The sequence below is a fragment of the Falco rusticolus genome, chromosome 9, assembly GCF_015220075.1.
Source record: "Falco rusticolus isolate bFalRus1 chromosome 9, bFalRus1.pri, whole genome shotgun sequence".
Lineage (NCBI taxonomy): Eukaryota > Metazoa > Chordata > Aves > Falconiformes > Falconidae > Falco > Falco rusticolus.
In genome coordinates, this window is record NC_051195.1 from 42,146,430 (window position 1) to 42,166,249 (window position 19,820).

At 43.7% G+C, this 19,820-nt stretch overlaps 1 long non-coding RNA gene across 1 annotated transcript; it reads right to left on the reverse strand.

Moving 5' to 3' along the window:
* Positions 1-1,061: 1,061 nt before the first annotated feature.
* On the reverse strand, positions 1,062-17,014 carry LOC119153079. The gene is made up of 7 exons (XR_005106027.1): positions 16,927-17,014; positions 16,764-16,800; positions 14,367-14,552; positions 8,545-8,626; positions 6,784-6,911; positions 6,476-6,628; positions 1,062-5,249 (listed from the first exon to the last, which is right to left on the reverse strand). It is a non-coding gene; the product is annotated as an uncharacterized LOC119153079 (long non-coding RNA).
* Between the last annotated feature and the right edge of the window lie 2,806 nt (positions 17,015-19,820).

The window sequence follows — 19,820 nt, forward strand, 5'->3', positions numbered from 1 at the left end:
TCATGGCACAAAGGACAAGCTTCTTACTGCAGGACATGTCTTGAGGATGGCTGGTAGTGACGTGAAAGTCTAAAACCTGTTCTGACAGTGGTGAAGAACTGTCCTGGATAAAAAGAACCAAACGTGGTATATGTATGGATAACTAAAATAGACCCAGGAGAAAATTATTCTGTAAACCACATTAGTGTTTAACTTGGAGGGAGCAAGGTGATTGCTCCAAAAGGAGTCAGCTATCATGTGGGATGTGATTGCCCTGAGGACAGGACCTTGGAGCAAGACGGTGGCATGCATGGCCAAGTAGAACAGTGCTTTTGCAAAATAGAAGGCAGAATTATGATGATCACCTGCAATATTTTAAAACATGACTTTACAAGTTAGAGCCCAGCTTAAAAGGGAAAAAAGGTATTTTGAGTCTTACATCTAAGGCATTGATAGTGGCAGGGTTTTACAGTGTGAGCTGTACAATCAGTGAACAAAAGCCCCAGATATTTCTGCTAATCAAAGCCTGCCTTTTGAATCAGTGATTGGGTTGTTCCTCTTGTTGCAATCACTGACCAGCACAAGCTGAATTACAGTGTTCTTTATTAACTGGCACGGCTTGCTCCACCTTAATTAGTGCAGACCAGTGGAGTCGAGGTGAATGAGGTGAACATTAGATGCAATTTTATCATTGATGTTGAAGAGGCAACCAGACCTCACCTTTTCTCTCTGTAAGTACATGCCTTCCTTTTGTGAGATGATCAATAACACTTCCACTGGAGGAGGTGGGCAAAGCACCTTTCAGAACTGATAATTGTGCAGGATCCAAATCTTTTCTAATAAAATCTTTCAAAACCTTTACAAAATTTCTACTGAAGGCCAGCTTTCCTAGGAGACCTATAATTATTGAGAGCAAGAGAGAAGAGATGAGAGTTATCAACCTGTTTCACATAAATAGAACAAATTCAAACAAGGGACCTGAAAGACAGGGATATGGACAATCAAATAAGAGTGGAAAATAAATAAATAATAATAATAATAAAAGAACAAGGATCAATATCTCTAAGAAAAAAAAAGATCATTTAATTTTATACAAACCATAAAGCATGCACACATTCTGTGATTTCCCAGAGGTCTTCTCTTCTGGCTGATTCTATTTTCTTGTAAAACCCACACACTGCATTCACAACTCCTATCTTAGCAGTACAAAATGTGCATTCAGAATGCAGGACATCCCAAGAGACTGATTCCCTTGATGCTGCTCTTCATCTTCTTTTTCATGTTTCAAAGTCAAATATTTATCATTTGACATCTTCTCTGTTTTGCTTTGATCCTTCTCATTGCCCTCACTCTGGAAAATCTGGACAGCAGAGGCACCATCGGTGTCAATGACCGGGAAGATGCAGGAAGACGTTCAGCTTAAGATAGCAGATAGGAAGATGGCTCCAAGACAGCTATTTTCCCCAGACTGTGAGGACCAAAAGTGAACTTAAAAATCCAGTGATATCCCTCTGTCCTCCCACAGAAAAACCCACACAGGCTCCCCAGGCAGCTCTGCCTGCATCTGCTGCCTGCAGCAGGGAGGTTCATTGCAGGGATGGATAGGGGCGATGCTCCTCTGGCAGCACCCCTGCCCTGTGTGTGGCATCCCTTGATGATTTTTCAGCCAGAGATGTATCCCCCTGGCCCCAAGGTCCTCCAGTCCCTTTGGACATCAGCTCTGGTTTCTTTTCACACATGCTTGCCTGTGGAGGCTCAGCTTTTCATCTCTTCCACTTAGTGCAAAGGTGAGAGGACACCAGTCAAAAAGAAAAGGATGAAAAACAAACCAAAGAGGGGGGGAAATACCCACTTAGCAATAACTGAAAATTTCCTCAGATGTCCATACACGAGCCAGATTCTCTGAGGTACCCTCAGTGATAGCAGTGAGGACAGGAGGTGGGGAAAAAAGGAAAAGAAAAAAAATCTTTTCACTGAAACTCACTTGAAAGAAGCAAGGGAACATGGGTTTGAGCCAGGCTGTAACTCAGCTCCCATGATTGCTGCTGTGTTGGGCAGTGCTTATCATCCTGTGTCGTTCAGGGAGCTTTCAGGTGATTGCTCTAAAAATACCTTATCTGCAATGGTTAAAAATAATTTCCTCCTTTCTATTTATTGACTTCCCTCTTTACCTTTATGACCTCCCATTTCCAAACATCTCCCAAGTACTTAAAAATAACTATTTGTCTTTCTTCCTTCCCAGTCTAATTTGAATAGTTTATATAGCACTGTTTAATTGGTTGCATACAGAAAATGAAGACCTGAAAGAGGATTTTTGCATTTGCTGTTTAGCGTGACACTCAGTCTGATCTCTCAGGAATGAACAACACTGTCTCTGAACAGGTTTTGGGTGATTCAGATATGACCTGTTTTCTTTTGAGCTACTGTTTTGTGGTCCTGGTGGTCCGCAGGCTGAGGCAGAAGCACGCTCAGGGAAAGAGAGGCATTTCAGATTGAGGCGAAACAGCATACAGAGCAGCAAACCACAATAACTTGCTTTGTACCTGGATTAACAGCTGTGTCTTATTCCATTTATAGTCTTTCCTTGCTGCACCTTCTCTTGCTGTACGCACGAGCTGGTACCACAAGGCGCTTGGACAGTGGAGCTGGCCCAGTGTCTTCTTGGCCATTGTGTAATTGTTGTCTCTCATGGTTTGAAGTGGGTGTTTATTTCTTCATTTTTTATCTTCTGACAGCAAGAGGAAGCAATCTTGAACTCATCAAAGAGGATGAACTCTGTAACACTGCCACTTCAGGCTGAGTTGTCTCTTTAAGGCACCAGATAGTTTCTTTAAACATTAACTTAGGTAAGGGAGAAGGCTGTGCTTGTGAGAGTCCGTGGGTGTAGGCACGGCAGGGTGGGCTGTGCAGGTTGTCTGTCCTGGTTTGATTTGGAAGGGCAATTTAAAATTACATTGTTCATCCTTTGCTAGAGACGGGGTATTATTTAGCAAGCGATAGTATCAAACGCAGGGGAAAAAAAGTCCAGGAGAATGGATACAGATGCACTTCATTTAATTTAGTACTTTCATGCTCCTCACTTCGTGATTGGGGACGCAGAGAACAGCAGCCACTTTGTGCTGCAAGCACAGCTTTTTATAAGGACTTTGCAGTAGCTTCTGCCCTATTAACACTTGCTGTATTCTACTCCCAGGCTTAATTATTCATCTTATACCCAAAAGTGCAGCAATGATTAAACTGAAGAGCAGTTAGGCATTTTCAAATGGAAGCGATGCAGCAGCACTGAAGAGATGCGTATTTCAAGGGTACAGGTTTGTCCCTCTCCCCCTGCCCAGATCTCCTCTCCGCTAAGCATTGCCTCTGTGTTCCTCCACTGCTCAATCTTTAAAACACCTCTCTTTGTTTCCCTCTCTCTCCCCTCTCACAATTACATTTTTTGCCTCTCTCATGTCATTACCTTTCCCCTCTGTTGATTTGCCTCTGCAGCTGTATTTTCTCTGTTGCTCTCTCTGCAGGCTTGGATGAAAGCCCATTGAAGACAACTGAAATTTTCTTACTGACTGTTGGAAGGCACTGTTGAAAGGAGGAAACATTAAGGATAACAAAACTTAACTGCAGCTTTCTGTCTGTGCATTGGGGATGGGTCAAGTGACTTCTCTTTATGTTTCCAACAGGCTTTAGTTTCTCTGACTCCATGTAACTTGAGCAAACCATTTAAGCACCATTTCTGAAGGGCAAAGATGTGCAGATCCCAGGAGAAAGAACAAAATGGTCCTTTGAAGGGGCCATCTACTGAGAAGTAAGCCTTCTCACCTCACTCTGAGTTTTGAAAATAACTTCAGATGAATGCAGGTAACAGTGAAGATGGCTAATTTCTGCCACCAAAAAGTTAGGTTTTCAGTTGACACTAGTCATTTAAGCCATAGAAAGAGAGACTGTTACCTTTGGAGGATGAGTCATCCCACCCACTTTAGACACTGTACATAGGAAGAAGTGACTCATCCTCTGGAGATGTCTCCCTTTCTCTTCACAGCCTGTAGAGGAAGGCTAAATCACTGGCTTAGACATCTAAACTTTTACATGGGTAAAGCTGGGTAAAATTAATCCTCGCTTTGCTGAAGAAGACGCAGATGCTGCCATGCTTCACAGCAAAGCACTGCGATGGACACCACACCGCTGTGCTCTGTGACCCTGTGAGCGGAGCTGCAGCAAGCAGAGCCACAGCATGTGCCACCTGCCCTGGCCGAAAGAGATCTGAAGCAATTGCTGCCCATCAGTGTGCCAGCTCAGGCGCAAGCTGTGGCCTCAGCTGAATTCTCCTGGGACACAGCAGGAATTCTTTCTGTGTTTCCTGCTACTAAGTAGTGGGTGAACACTGGGTGAGCCCTACTTGATTTCAAAAACTTCTTCCCTCTCCTTTGGCACCCCGCTTGGACATTGCACCCTGTGGGCTGTGGTGCCTTCTTTCCACTGAACTTCTCACCCTCAGCCCCCCGATTCTGATTTGATATCTCTAACAGGCTTGGCTTACTGTCCCTGGGACTACTAGGGCATCCCAAGATCCTGGGCAGGTGGGAACTGTGTCGAAGACCTGGTTTCATTTTCCAAATGCACTCCAGCCAGGCTAGCCAGGGCTGGGCTCGCTGTCTCACAGCAGAGGTACCAGTCCAGCACTTCATTATTGGAGTGCAGCCAGTTCTCTGGTGAGAGAGCATGAGAGCACCGTTCAGATTTTTCACTTCCAGAAAACCACATGATGGGAGAGAAGTTAGGACTTGTTCTCTCTTGCTCATAGTTTCTCCCTTGCATTTTTGTTGGGGGCTGCATCGGTACACTCATTTATAAAACTGACCTGAAGACAAATGCGCACAAGCTTTTCTTGCCTTCCCACTGCTATCTTGGAGGCAAGGCTCCAGTTTTTAACCATATGACACAGCAAGATAAGCTTTACAATGAAAAGCAAACAAAGCAAGGCCAGCCCCGGGCCTCCAAGCCATGATCTCCTTTGTTCAACATTTTCCCGGGAGGTTGTTGGAGATACCTGTGAATAAGGCTGAATGCAGAGATTCAACTTTGCTGAAGCAAAGAGCACAGCATTCTGGGTTATTAAACCATTTGTCTTACAGCCCAGAGGAGAAGGAGTTTGCTACAGAAAGTCACAAACGGACTGAGTTTGCTCGTCTCAAGCCTGCTTCTCTCCATTTTGCTGCACCGACAGCTTGGCACCGTTGTAGCATGAGCACCAACTTCTGGCAAGAGGAGAGCAGAGACTGAGAAATGCAAAAAAAGGATGTGTCAGTAAAGCTATTTTTGAAACTGTCTCTGGCTCTTGTCTGCATTATCTTCAGATCTCCCCTCAACAGTATTTTTTTGCTGTTCATGATAGGTTGAGGGTGTTTTTTTTCAACATAGCGTTATAAGAAGAGTTAATACTGTCAAAAAAACTCACTCTTAGAGTAAACTATATTCTCCATGGCATGGTAATACAATATGCTGTTAAATTCTTTCACTCAGGAGGGAATAAAGGATATTTGAGCATAAATGCATTATCCACAATCCACAATAGCACAGCCTATCCCCCTGTGGATAATGCTATTAGTGCTACATTTCAAATTAAAAAGCATATGCTCTTCTTCTTTCAAAAACAAGGGAGTGCTGCCCACTTCCTTCACTTGACTAAAAACAAAAGCTTTTAAAGTGATAAAACAGCATTCATTTGATAAAAACAGCCATCTGCATCCGATTTAGCTAAGTGTTCACATTTAAAGACAAATTGCTGGTTGGGGAAAAATTAAATACAAGTGTGAAGGTTGACTAGATTCGACCACAAATTGGTATCTACTATCCCCATCAGTACTAACCCTAATAATGACACTAAATCCTGACCTTAAGTAGCAAGTCTTGATTGAGGGCTCTTTAAATCATTTTACTCACAACCCCTCAAATAAACACGTTCTCAAACGCACCCTCCCTCTTCTCAACCTATTAGTCTGTATTAGTGTAAGTGGGTTGCTTATTAAGTTTTTTATATCTTCAGAATAATTTGGAAAGACACCAAGGCCTTAATGTACCAGATTTTCATAACGCAATGCGATATTAACAAGCATCAAACTCCATCAATGATCTGTGCAGCAGGCATCCTTAAAGTATGTAATTAAGATAACACAAGATAACATCAGCCACAAAAAAGAAAGTGGAGGAGGGAACACATGCAGCTTTCTGAGACCATCCCTTTGAGGTCAGAACATGGCAGCAACACGGGAACACTAAAATGCTCTTCTGGTAGTGCGCTGAACTGGGATGAACAGTGTGTTGCACGGATCAATCTCAGAACAACAGCAACTAGCACAGCCAGAACGGAAGATGAAGAATCAAATGTACAAATGTCCTTTTAGAAATGGCTATTCAGACTCTTATGGAAAAGTGCTCCAGTGTTATATAAACTTTCCTTGGTTTTTAAATCGATGAGGAACATAGTAAAGGCAACAATACCCACCTGTTAGGGAGCGATTTTCATCAGTAAATCTTACAGCTTTTGCAAAAAGGGTCAGTATTTTGAATTCCATGCAAGTTATCTCCATCACTTCAGTGCCTGTGCCACTTTTCTGGGCACCCCACAAAGGTGGATGTGTCCATGGGGGTATGTGCGCTGGGGGGCAGGAGAGGTGATAACAAAACACAATTAGTGAAACCAAAATCATCACTATTAGCACTTTGCACTTTCAAGAACCACCCAGAGTTCCCCATCTGCTGGGCTATTTCTGCTCTGTTTAGGAACAGTGAAGTCGTGGGAAAAGTACTTACCAGCAGGTTCCATGAGCTTTGAGGACTGTCTAGGGCTGTGCACACCTCCGAACCTCAGTTCACTGGTACATGGCTTGGTATTTTCATGCTGGAAAGTGTGGTTGCAGATTTGCCTGCCGTGCCTTTTCCTAGCATAGTAGAATACATCCTCACACAACTGAATATGTATATTTAGCTGTTATGAAATAAAAATTAAAAATCCTGGCATAATGAGGTAACAAGTTTATTTCCCACCAGAAGGTTCGGTCCATTCGGGCAAAACTTTCTGTATTCCCAGACAGTAATAGACAAGCCCAAATATATATTTTAAATAACATCAGAAAGGAGAGATTACAAAGCATATTTCAGACATCCAGGCTTATAAACCCCGCCTTTCCCTATTCACAACCCCCAGGCTCAGGCAGAAAAGTAAACCAATTTGTCACTGCTGCTGCCTAATGTCAGGATAAAAGTGTGTGCTATTCCCATCCCTTTGCCAGAGGTCACTGGATGCAGCATCTCAAAGATTTCTGAAGGAAAACAAATGAGCGCAAACATAATAAATTGCAAGTAAGAATCCCTGTCGTGACTAGTAGGAAGGCAGGGGGGATGATATCTTTTGGGGGGAGCAGGAGAAAAAAAGATGTGCACGGTTCATCCAGCACAAGACTACTTTAATCACTTTGCAAGGGGATGGCTGGTTTCAAGGACAAACGGATAATACATGTTTCGCTAGGGCCGATAGCGAGATAGTGAGTATCTTTGAATGTACTGATACAGCAATTAAGCAAACTAGTGTCCTTGGGCAGCTGCTGAGGTTTCTTAAAAGCGGAGTTTTAGACAGCACTTCAAGTCTTCCCTCAGTAACAGTGGGGATGCACAGAAAACGTGCTGTGGTGCATGCTGGCAGGAGAAGAACATGGCTGGGGCATCATTCCCTCCTCCATGGCGATGTCTGGGGCCACAGAGTACTGACCTGGCATGTTCCCTATTCTAGCCTGCCCTTCCATGGGGGTGGATGGAGGCATATCTTGATGTTATTCCCATGTCAAATGTAGGGCGGCTTCTTGGCAATATGGGGCGGTAAGAGAAACCACAAACTTTTGTACCCTTGAGCTGTTGCCAGTAGGATCAATTAATCAAAAAAACCCTGCAACTGGACTTGCTTTCCTGTGCAGCTTGGACAAATTTATTTGATGGGATTATAAAGCTAGATCCTTCTTTTGGTATCCTCACATATATAAGGATGTCAGTTTACACTAGCAGTGCATGCACGGCAGATCCTGAAAGACCCCTAGAGAAACAACAGCACAAACAGATGCCATTTTGGCTGACCACAGAAACTAGGAAAAAAGCCCTACAAATCTGGAAGTCTTACAAAGCTTAACAGCTAGATCTACCAACCCAGTGTCAGTCTCCAGTCAGGAATGGACTGGGTTCACACTGAGGCATCTGTTGTCTGATGAGCAGTGGGCTGCCAGGGTTCCATAAAAGAGTGAAACAAACCCTCGGTTCCCACCTCCCTCCCCAACTCCGACATGTCTGGCTGGGACATCCACACCGGGTCACTCTCCGTGCACAGGGTCACCTGGGGAAGTTGCATTATGCTTGTGCACTGCAATGATTAACTTCTAGCCATGGGTTTATTCAGCTAATTTTGCTTTAGAAATTCTTTCTAATTTATTAGACTCATTTTGCCCTCCTACAGCTGAGATAATTAATTCTTTGGATTTATTTGCCCAATATTTTTTCCTGGAATTATTTTTTTGTGCCATCACTTACCTGAACTGTAAGCTTCTGCAGGTTGTCCTTTTTCGTCTGTTTGTAGTCCATCTAGCGCTTTGACTGGGGGCACACTGTCCCTCTGTGAGACAGAGATATATATGTGTATTTAAAAAAACAGACAGGACATTGATAGTACTCTGTATCCCATGTTCACGTTGTGCTGGTTAGTTCTGACACAACTCAGAGTCCACATGCTGTGTATCGCTCCCCCTGATTTCACACACATTTCTCTATCAAAGCATGTTGTTAGGACTAAAGCTTAGAAACAAAGTTGAGCTCCTACTAATACTCCCCAGTGGTCATTCCAAAGCATAGGAAAAGGAGGTTCAGCCACTGAGCAAATAAAAGCTGTATTAATTAAGCTGTTATTTCTGGAAGGTGTTTTGAGGTATTTTCTCATTGTTATTTTGTTCCCTTTTGTGGAATGCCTGTGCCTCGTGACCCCACCTGACACTCTCACCACCATCCTTGCTCTTTCAAGGTATCTTTTATTGCCAGACAAAGAGAAAAATATATATTTGAATGTGGCCACCGATAGGCCATTGCTATCATCTCTACAACAGAAAAAGGCATCGCAGAATAAAGACATCATTGGCATCATCAGGAAGCCAGGTGTAGGCAGAGAGGGCTGAGGTGTTATCACACATTACAAGGATTAAAGGTTGCCAGCCTTGACTTTGGCCACACTAGGGCAGATTCTCAGCTGGTGTAAACTGAAGTAGCTTCCATGAAAAGAATTGAACTATGCCCATTATATCCTGTGACTTCATTGCCGTCAAAGAGCACGTGATGGAAAGAGATCTCAAAGGTCGTTGCATCCAGTCCCCTGCTACCACAGGCAACCACACTACACAATCCCACTTGCAATCTGAGCAAGCTTCATCATAAAACTAGTCAGGCTGCTGCTTGCCACCCACTCCTGCTGAAGGCTGTTCCAGAGCTTCCCTCCTCTGCTGGCTGCAAACCTCCTTCCAGCTTTCAAACAGAATTTGTTAAATGGATTCCATTCTGGCTTGCTTTTTGAATGCACAATTTGAAGGCAGCTGCGGATGGAAGCAGAGGCTAGCAGGGCCTCTTTGTATTTCATTTGTTCCACAAGCCTGGGAAAACATTCCACAGATGCAGGAAGCTCACTGCATGGACGAAAGGTAGGGCTCAGCTTTTCCTCCTCGTTGTGCGTGGCATGTAGGCAATGTGACTGAAGCTACGGAGCCTTCTGCAATTCAATTTCAGTCTTTTCTTCAAAGATCACCATCTAGCAAGCAGAGCTATATCCTTATGGTGAGGCTTACCCCAGGACAACTAATAGCAAGGAGACAATATCTGTACCAGTTGCTTTTCCAAAATCCCAGGTCAACCACCAGAAATCTACAGGCAGTTCACTCCCAAGGGCTGCCTAGGATCACCAGGCCAAACTCAAACAGAATTAAATCCTGCAAGCTCCACAGTGAGCAGAAAGATGGGTTGCTTCTGCCCCCTGGCCCCTGGATGTGATGTTATGACAGCTTAACATGGAGAGTAAATTATACTTCAGCCATTCAGGTTCATCTAACTATGATACTTCATGTTGGGTGCACCACAATTTTGACCAGCTGGGGGCTAGGGGCAACACTAGTGCTGTCATGAGGATGGCTGCATCCATAGCAAACTGGCAATGTGGGTCTGTACTGCTCAGTCTCACCCCGCACCTTCCAGTAGTGGCAGGGAAAAAGTCCTCTTAGTTTTAGCACAAACTGATGGTGGGCTACAGCCTGCTCCATCAAGGCATGTCCTGGGCTTGGGGCCTCCTGAGAACACTCTGGTTATGTTTAGTCAAGGCTTCAAAGCTTGGTATACACATTATTTTTCTTTCTGCACAGAAACAAAACATTTTTGCCTAGCATTTTCACCTTGAGGAATATGAAAAATATCAAAGGAAATATGCTTTATGAAAAAAAAAATATAATCAGCTCAACAAAAAAGATTTCTCAAGAGGGATGTGATCAGATGAAGGGAGAATTCACTTCTGGACTTCCATTTGTCTGCAAGTAATATACCATTGTTTTGGCTGGTTTTTTTAAGGCTAAAATGACAGTGATTAAGAGATTCATTTAGTAAGCTTCTGTTCTTTCCTTCCAGGCACACTCTCCCTGGAGGAGTTAAATTGGAACTCCAAAGAGGCTTCTGACAGTGGGGAGCTCAGACGAGTCATGGGGAGCATATTTCAGCGGGTTTTGAGGGTGGCAGGTAGTGATTTTGAGTGAGGAATGGGAAGGCCGTAGTCTCTGCTCAGCCCTAGCTGGCTTCCAGCTCTCAACGCCCAGGAACGGCCCTGATCCTGCTAAAAGACAGTGAAACAGGTTGATGTACTTTACTCAGAAGCTTCCTAAAAGAGTGTTGCCTCAGTGACACAGTAATAATTGCCGAATTTAGGTAAAAATTTGTAAAGATTCTCCCTTCCTGCTGTCTCATCAACTACATTTTTGTTTTATTTGTGGTACTCACAATGCCTGTAACATAAAAATGGCTACTGCAAGCTAGTATGTGAAAACTTAAGGCATTGTTTTCATAGAGATTGATCCTGTGAGGTACTGGGCATGCTGACCCCCGTTCTGTGTGGTACTTAAGTATCTGTTCAGCTTTGAACATACTGTGAAGCGCTTTGCCTTGAGGACGCGGAGGTGGATCAGGAGTCTGCAGGGATGGATCCCATGGCTGTGGCTGGTAGGACCCAGAGCTGAACACTGGGTGTTACTGGCGGTGTGGAAAGCCCAAGAGGACCTCATGCACACTCAGAGCAGTTTCCTGGCTTGCCCTGGAATAGAGGAACCCACCCTTGGAAGAAATGCACCTTTTTGGTAGGGACCGCTCTCTTCTTGTTGCAGTGTCCTCTTGCCAGGCCACCATTAATAGGGACAGCCCAAAAGGTTGATACTCACATATGGAGCGAGAAAAGCCTCTAAAACACAGACACAGAATGCTTATCCTCAAACTAGACCCAGCAGCTCCAGGAGGATTAAGTACAAACTCTCTTTGCTATACTTTTCCTTCTTTCTTTGTCTTCCTTAGAATCTTTTTTCAATTATTTTATTTCTTTTTGCCTTCTCTCTTTTCTCCTTCCCATAAACCTTTGCTCTTCCACCTCCATCTCCCACACTGCTCTTTTTATGTTAACACCAGCTTATCCCCCTACGATCCTCCTGCTACCCTGAGGAAACTCTTAATTTTTTCCATCCTGGTCTGCCATGGTAAGTCTCATTCTTCTGCTATTCTCTTACTTTCATTCTTTTTTCTGGAGTCCATTCCAGTCCTGCCCCCTCCTCCTTGCCTCACAACTTTTCTCTGTCTGGCTCCAAAGCTGTTCCACTCCTGGGCTCCAGGGGGGAGTTCAGCAGTAGCTGACACCAGGAGTTTGAGCCCTGGAGATAAGGAGATACTGCTTGGTTGTGCTCTTTGGGAGCTCTGAAAAGCTTGGCCAATTAACAAGGACATGGGAGCACACCTGCCGCTAACAGGCTTTTAAAACAGACTTCAGAAGCACAAAATGGGTCAATAAAAACAAGACATTAAGTTGATGTCAGAGGTTGTGTACATATGACAATAAATATCTTCACATGGTGGAATCCTTCCCTCTGTTGGAAGGCTCCTGGCTCTTGGCCAAGTAAACAGGCTCTGCAGCACATAGAAATGAGGTGACAGAGTCAGAGGAGGGTACAAGGAGCCGTTGTCAAAGGCAACAGAGACACCAGCTGCTTGTACCTTACTGGTAACCCTACCCAAGGTGTCCATCATGAAGCCAGGCAAAGAAGTAATAATATATTAGTATTCTTTTTTTTTTACTGTGTAGCAGTATTTTAGATTATAAAATAATGTCAGAGCAGGGGGTGTACATACTAACTTGCAATAAAAAGCAAAACTGCTGGAAGATTTTCCCTTATAGGCTTATTTTGTCAAGTATTGTTCCACATTTACTTTTTTCCCCTCTTAAACTAAGAAACAGATCCTCCCTCTGCATTGTGAGAAGCACCTTTTGAAGACAAGAAAGAAAGAATGGGAATAAAATAGTAAAACATAAAATAAACCCTGGAGCCCATGCTTCTACTCCCAAGCGAAAGGAGATTTCAAAGGGATGCATTTGTAATTTAGATTTCTGAACAGCAGTGAAGAGAAACCCCACTACTGACTTTCCTGCTGAAGACGCCGAGGCTGTGCTCCTCTTACTGATGGCAGTAAGATTTGGTAATAAGCTTGAGAACAATGACCCAAACCCCATCAGCGATTTAGCCGAATGAATCCTGCAAGTCACTCACATGACTCCGATCAGGGCTTTATCAGCTTGACTTCCCCCCACATCTCCTCACATTGCCTGGGGATGCCAAATCCTGCTACCCTGAGGAAACTGCCTTATGTTGCCACCATCATATACTAAAAGGGACCTGTGGCTGTGGCAGACACTTGGATGTTGTTACTACTTCTTGTCCAGCACAGTGGAAAGGGGAACAGCAGAGCCTGAGGGGCCACCTGGAGCAGACCCAGGTCTCAGAGGATGGTTGTTGCCAGGAGAGAAGTGGTTTGAGCAGGTCTCAGGGGCACAGCCTAGCTGTGGCACTGAGGTGGCTGTACCATTGCATATTGACAAAGGAATTGTATTTTTTCCTTCTTTAACCCTCTCCAGGTGTAGATGACATTTGCTACATCACATCCTCACAAGACAGTGGTCTGAAGGTAATCTTATTACTTTCCAAGCTTAACTTCAGTGGAAACAGGAGGGGGTAATTTGGGCTAGCTTTAATTTTACAATAACTATCATTTATCTTCTCAGGTAGCGGTCTCCAGTGTCCACCTCCCACCTTTGTCACTGCCAAGGACCACTGGCCTTACTCTGTTCCAGCAAAAGCACTCAGTCAGCACAGCAAGGTGAACTGAACGCGCTGATTTTAATTTGGATGAGAAATGAATTGCAATAAGATCCCCACCACACCAGCAGCCCCCTATGGCTCAGAGATATTTGAGGGAGAGCAACACTGAAGAAGGGGAAAAAATAATAACAGGGTCCTTGCTGGGTGCTCCCCACCCCCTCACCCCGTGACTGTTTATTAAAGGTGAATTCCTGAGGGTGTTTGGAATCTGTCTCTGACTAACAGTGATAATAACATTGAAAGCTTTGTTGAGACCAGCATGAACTTCCACATTTCTGAATCTATATGAGTTTTTGAACTCCTGAGGGGTTAATATATCCAGGTGAGAGAGTGGACAACTAACCCGTATCTATCAACCACCTGGATCACCATGGCTGGAGCTACAGGAGATGTTGTGGATCATAGCACAACCCCTCTCATACTCCTTAGGCTCCTTCCAGCCTCATGTGAGGACCCACAGCCCCACTTCCAAGGTGGAAATAACAGCAGCAGAGCTGGGTGTGCTCTAGTATGGGAGTGCCCTCCTCCCAGCATCGCTGCCTTCAGGGCACAGGCCGGTGCCTCCCTTACCCTGCCCTTGCTACAGCACAGTGTCCAGCACGCAGCGGGCTGGAAAACCTGGGATCTCTGCAGTACCAGGAGGAGGGATTAGCCCACACCATCAGTCAGTGGCAAGTTTAAAGACACATCAGTAGAAACTGGGGACCATCAACAGTGGCTTCGTCTCACAAAAGCACACTCCTGTGGCTGTTTTCTTCTAAACCACTGGCCACCCTCATCCAAATCTTCTCTTAATGCTTACAAAGAACATTAAAAAGCAAAACCCCCAGAGTTTTTGCAATTTAATAGCAGAAAAATAGAAAAGCGCATCATGTGACCTATCACTAAAAAAACAGAAGATATTTACTCTTATCACAGTACCTGGGTTTTTGCTGACATATTTCTGTTCACTTGGCTTGAACTCCAGGTGGGCAGAAGCTCTGCTGACTTCCTTGTGAAGGTGAGGCACTGTCACAAGGCTTGTCATTTCTGCTTGTGCAGATACAGGCTGTAGCCAAAGTCTTCATTTAAATGCTTTAAAATCCCAGATGTTACATCTGAAATCACCTGTGTAAACATTTTCTGAGAGTGAGCTCCTCAGTCACATATACACCACTGCTTAATAAATGTAATCTCCCTTGAATTTGAGGGAGCAACAAAACATCAGAAGCTTTTCCCATTCTAGCTCTGGTAATTCCAAAAGTTTAAAAGGCAAACTTCCTCACATATGTACAATATGGAGAATCTAGATTTGGAGCAGTGAGAGCTAAAATTGTCTGTCTTTAGGATTCCCTGTAATTTGAAGAATATAAAGACCCTGAAAACATCCAAGCAGAAGAGACGCACACACACACACACCCCTTTTCATCAGCCTTTACAGTTTGAGATGAAAAGAAATTCTAAAATTGTTTCACAGCTCAATTTAAAAGCGCAAAGTTACATAACTAAAACCAGAATGAGAACTGGTGCCTGGGCACACAAAGACAAGAACCTCCTGGGTCTGATTTAGGTCACCTTTGAGACAAACGATCAAATAAATTCCTCCTGAACCTGGGACTGAAATCCTGAGAAGAACATAACCAAACCAGCTCATGCAGAAGCAGGACAGAAGGAGGGACCTTACCAGATGTTCCCAACACAAACCTTGTATAATTAACAGGTGCTGTAAATGAAGCAAAGCCAACATGACAGTCACAGCTGGATTGTTGTCTTTGCTGAGCTTTGTCTCCTTCTGACCAAGTGCAGACATCAGCATCCCTTCCCTTTTTGGGTGCCAGATGCATCTCTGACCCCCTCCCCCAGCCCAGCTCAGGTCAGGCCTGGCCTCTTTCCTACACTGACCAGCCTTTTGCAAAACAGACATCTCTGCCCGTTTGTGGTCACCTTTGCTGAGCCACCCTGGCACTAGCAGCCAAAGGCTTTTGCTGACCTTGGGTGACTGCTTCTCCTTTCCAATCCTGTTATTGCTCTCTTCTGGATTGCCTGCTGCTGCAGAGCTCCCTTAATGTCAGCTGAATAAATGGATTGGGTGGAAATGTGGGGAAATGAACTCACGGGCTATTATGATGGAAATAGTTCAGCTTCAGTCAACTTTACCATTAAGCCCATCGCAGAAGTGTGTGGTGTGTAGGGTGCCTCCTCACAGAGGGCTGAGAACTGGGAACTCTGCTTCCTAGTTCACCCAGTGGAAAGCAGGGTGAGTGGGAGATACAGGCTTTGACCTCCAGGTTCTCCTTTCTGGATGCATGGAGAGCATTAACAACCCTTCCAGTGGCCTCCACCTTCCTCCTACCCTTTCTCTGTACCCCTTCCTTTGTCCCAAAACCTTTCTACATCTCTTCATGTGCCAAGCAAAACCGATCACTCCGGAGTTCTTTCATCTCTCATCTACACAGATTCTGTTCCCTGACAAATTTCTCCTTTTTGTACAGGAACTTCAAACCATTCGTTGTATGAAACCCATCCAGCTTGGGGGTCTCCTTGCTCCAGTCTGCAGACATGCCAGTCTCAGGATGTGAATGGTCGGTTTCAACAACTTTATTCCTCCATCCCCACCTGCTGCTGTGGGGATAGTCACTGTAGTCCAGTGGCTCTGCCTCCTTTGTTGGAGCTGGTCATGCCTGACATGGTCTCTGGGCAGTGGAGGGATGCTATGTGTACCTGAATATGACCCCTAGCTGAGGATAAAGCTCCACAGAGACACACTGGATGCACAACCATGGAGAGGGAGAGGGAAAGCGTAAAACCAAAGTGAAAAACTGCATTTGGGATGACTGCAGAAATTGCTCAGAGGCTGCTAGCGATGGCAATAACTGAAGCTTAAGATCTTCAGTACAGCCCCCATCTGAGCTGATTCCTTATCATTTCCACGCTTTCCTGTTTCACCCTTGATCTACCCTATGAAGTCTGTGTGTGTCCCCTGAGTTGCCAGCCTGACAGCCCCTGATGACGGGTTGCTGATCCCATGAATCACAGAGCTCTTAAGCCCTTTCTCATCCCTTCCAAACACATCCCTTCATTTTGGATGATGCAGTGAGCTTCTTACATATCTCTCAGTTGCCTAGTTACCAGGTTAACACTGATGACAAGTGCTGGATGACAGTTTGTTTAACACTGCTTTCTCCATGGTCTGGGCTCCAGCCTTCTCTGCTCCTAACTTCCTGCAGTGTCAAGTCTTCAGATGCTCTTATTCAGAGTGTCTCTCCAGTACCCAGCCTTCTGCAACCTATGCTCGGTCTAGTCTATCCTGTAATCTCCAATGTCCTCTGATTGAATTACCTTGTCACATCTTCACAGACCAGCTTCCCGAGGATCCCTCAAAAAAAAAAAAAATACGATTTAATGTCTCCATTCTTAAGAAGGCTGTTGGAGGGAAGATCAATGCTTTTCCTCCCCCCCTGCACTACAAAGAAGGTATAGTCATATATCATTGACTCCCTACCTTCTGAGCTCTCAATCTTGAGGAGAGATATCTCTTTATATGTTCACATGTGACCCCATATAATAGGCTATAGTCTTGCTGTTGCAACTGTATTATAAAGGAATAATATTAGTAACAAAGCACATAACTGGCAAAAATCTCCTTGCATCACTTATATGCAGATGATGCCCTTTAAAACACAGGCCCCCTCTCTGTTATATATTTACAGTCTTGAGCACAATGTGGCTCCTACATAATGTAAATAAAAGATACCTTTAAATCCAGATTTTCTTCCATCTTGAAAATGAGGAAGGGCATTCATATTGCACAGTTCTAACATCTTCCTATGTTTTTGTCCTTTGTAGCATCACTGAAGACGCTGAGTGAATGCATCTGATTTTCTAACCCCAGAACTTCTCAGAGAAGACTTCAATCTTTGAAGTCTCCCCTAGCCTGGGCCAGTGTGATCCTATTGTACCTCCAACACTTCAGAGCATCTTCCCTCCCTAAGCTAAAAAAGGACATCAGTCCTCTCACCGCCAAAAGCACTCTACAACTGAGTGGTCTTTTGGAGAGAGGTGTCTCAGAGGCTGTATGAGAGGCATTTGTCCAGCTGGCAAACAGACTGACCAAAATACATTTTATTCTTCCAGTGCTGAAGCCCAGAGCTTTTGGATGAATATGTGCTTAACTATTTGTAATTGACCTTTGCACAAAAGAACATGAAATTTTTATAGCCTAAAGCCTCATTTATTAACTTTACTGGAGTGTAAAATATTGCTGTTTGCTATAAATTTGTACCAGGACAAACAATATATATGCTAATTAGTGGCTGTGCAGCCATTCGGGGGTGTATGTGCTCACCAGTCATTTCCAACAGGCAACAGAAAAGAATGGAATAGACAAATGACAATTGAGTAGTTTGATACTCTCTGTTCAAACAGTGAAGTCTGAAGAGGTGAATTAATGGTGTTCATTATAACAAGTCCATTTCCTTTTCATTTCCTTTATAAATTAGTCCAGGTAACATGCTGTGTCCCTGAGAGAGCCGATCAGAGGCAACCTGCTGAGATGCACCTGCAAAACTGATCACTCCGGAGTTCTTTCATCACTCCTTACTTTGCTTTCCCCTTCCTTTGCCTTCCTTCAGCCCACCCATTCATCTTCTCCATTCTGTCTCCTCCATCTGCACTTTTCCCTTCTATCCTTTCCCTTTTTTTTTTTTTTTGCATTACTTTCATTTTTTCCTTTTTGCTCCTGTCCCTATTTACTTCTTTCTACTTTTTTCCCCTCACCTTTTCTACATATTGTCTCTTCCTTCTTTTTTCTCCCCAGTACATTTTTCTCCCCATATATTATCCCATTAGTACTTTCAGGATCTCATTGTTGGTTTTTAACTTTGGATCATGCAGGGACACGTATCCCTAAGGCTTATCAAAACTCACTGTGAAGTACAACTGGGGGGAAGGAAGGGGGGAGGGGGTCGTGGGGCGAAGAGAGTGAGATGTGTTCAATTTCATGTGGCTGAACCTGAATCAGCTATTTTATGGTTGGCTGGCTCCTGGTAGCAATAAAGTAATAAAAGGAACCTATTGGAATCATCTTAAATGGTCCAGGATCTGCAGCTCCATGTGAAGATCTCCTATTCCTGTGCTTGCCATAGTATATCAGTACATAACAGGCTGGAAAGATAAGTGGTGACCTGCTAGCAATGAATATGACTGCTCTTAATAGCTGTCTGGGGATGGGGAAATGGGAGACAAATGCCATTTTAGGGCTGGGTGGTCACAAAAATTTGGCATGGATCTGAAATGATGCTCCCCAGAAGGCATCCTTCCATTTCCCTGCACCTCTCTAGCTCAGTGTCTACGGGATGTACAAGCAGCCAGGATGCTCAAATGGGGAGCAGCCAAAATTATAATAGTGCTCCATTCTCGCTGGGAACAGCAACAACCAGAGGGGGCACAGGGACACAACCAAGGAAGATCGAAACATAATAAACCTACTAGAAAGAGTGTATCTGTTTCCCTTGGACACAGATTCAGGATGCTGGTTTTCTTGGAATTTAGACCATTTAAGGAATGCAATTGAATTTATTGAATTTTGGGAAATTGCTAGGAATTTTCCATCAAAATATTTGCAAAGAAGTATTTCATTTCTATCAAAATCATAAAAAAAAAAAAATCAGCTGAAAGAGATCAGTATCACAGAAATGGCTTCAACATTTCCTTTGAAGCAGACAGGTATAAGACCTAATCTGAAGCCGTGGGAGAGAATAATGTGCCCCAAAATATAATTATCATGAAGCAAATTGACTTATCTGGAGGATTTTAACTTAAAATAAAATTTCTAGCATTTTCAAACTACTTTTCAACTATTTTGCAACAGAATTATGGTTATGTTTGGCTTTTTGTGTTATCAACCCTATTGATATATTGAAACACCTTAGTGGGACAAAATTCTGCATCTGAATCAGATCTGTGTTCCGGTATAAATGTCAAATAAAAACATTTCCTTAAACCCACAAACTTTCTGCTTCCTGGGGTATAACATAAACCCTGCTGTGAAGCTGTTCTTGGATATTTGTAAAGGTAAATAAGCAACAACAAACTTCATTAACAAAACCGTTGTGTAGAAAAGAAATCAGTTCATCAATCTCTTTGAGTTTATACATATTAAAAGAAAAAGCTTTGTTTAATGATTTTTGCTTTCTTATTTTCCCCCATTATTTTAAAAAAAAATTAAATGAACACACTAACGTACTGAAAGCACCAGGGTTCTCCAGTTCCAACAGGAACACTTTGCTGAAGCCACAGGTTTTGCTCTCTTCTCATCTAAAGATAGACTTTCAGTTGAAGTGTAAGACTGGGTTTAAGAAGAAAATTACTCCAATGAGCAGGATATACAGTTGGGGG